Consider the following 1,356-nt stretch of genomic DNA (forward strand, 5'->3'; position numbering starts at 1 on the left):
TTATTAAAGCCTTGTTGAGGCTTTTGTTGATCCTTCCATGAGAGATTTGGGTGATTTCTCCATGAGGGATTATAGGTGTTTCCATATGGTTCACCCATGTAATTCACCTCTGCTATTACAGGGTTTTCAGGATCATAAGCTTCTTCTTCAGAAGATGCCTCTTGAGTACTGTTGGATGCAGCTTGCATTCCATTCAAACTCTGAGAAATCATATTGACTTGCTGAGTCAATATTTTATTCTGGGCCAATATGGCATTCAGAGTATCAATTTCAAGAACTCCTTTCTTCTGAGGTGTCCCATTACTCACAGGATTCCTCTTAGAAGTGTACATGAACTGGTTATTAGCAACCATGTAAATGAGTTCTTGAGCTTCTGCAGGAATTTTCTTTAGGTGAATGGATCCACCTGCAGAAGTATCCAATGACATCTTAGCTAATTCAGACAAACCATCATAGAATATATCCAGGATGGTCCATTCTGAAAGCATGTCAGAAGGACACTTTTTGGTCAGTTGCTTATATCTCTCCCAAGCTTCATAGAGGAATTCTCCTTCTTTCTGTCTGAAGGTTTGAACATCCACTCTAAGCTTACTAAGCTTTTGAGGAGGAAAGAACTTGGCTAAGAAAGCCTTGACCAGCTTATCCCAAGAGTTCAGGCTATCCTTAGGTTGAGAGTCCAACCATATTCTAGCTCAGTCTCTCACAGCAAACGGGAAAAGCATGAGCCTGTAGACTTTAGAATCTACTCTATTAGTCTTAACAGTATCACAGATCTGCAAGAATTCAGTTAAGAACTGAAAAAGATCTTCAGATGGAAGTCCATGAAACTTGCAGTTTTGTTGCATCAGAGAAACTAATTGAGGTTTCAGCTCAAAATTGTTTGCTCCAATGGTAGGGATGGAGATGCTTCTTCCATGTAAATTGGAATTAGCTGCAGTAAAGTCACCAAGCATCCTCCTTGCATTATTATTATTTTCGGCTGCCATCTCCTCTTCATGTTCGAAAATTTCTGTAAGGTTATCTCTGGATTATTGTATTTTAGCTTCTCTTAGTTTCCTCTTCAGAGTCCTTTCAGGTTTAGGGTCAGCTTCACACAAGAATGTTCTTGTCCTTGCTCCTGCTCATATGAAAAAGAGGGAACAGAAAAATAATAATAATAGGGATCCTTTTTACCCAAGTATAGAGGTTCCCCTGTGTGAGTAGAAGAAGAAAAGAATGTAATGCAAAGAAGGGAAGAAGAGAAAATTTGAACATAGATGGAAGAGGGGGTTCGAATTTGGGTGAGATGAAGTGTTAGTAGATGAATAAATAAATAGAAGGACATGAGAGAGAAAGAGGATTTTCAAAAATAAAATT

At 38.6% G+C, this 1,356-nt stretch overlaps 1 non-coding gene across 1 annotated transcript; it reads left to right on the forward strand.

Moving 5' to 3' along the window:
• The first annotated feature begins 482 nt into the window (after positions 1 to 482).
• Positions 483 to 590, forward strand: LOC112781567 (small nucleolar RNA R71). The gene has a single exon (XR_003192338.1). It is a non-coding gene; the product is annotated as a small nucleolar RNA R71 (small nucleolar RNA).
• Positions 591 to 1,356: the final 766 nt, after the last annotated feature.

Source organism: Arachis hypogaea, chromosome 19, assembly GCF_003086295.3.
Source record: "Arachis hypogaea cultivar Tifrunner chromosome 19, arahy.Tifrunner.gnm2.J5K5, whole genome shotgun sequence".
Classification (NCBI taxonomy): Eukaryota; Viridiplantae; Streptophyta; class Magnoliopsida; order Fabales; family Fabaceae; genus Arachis; species Arachis hypogaea.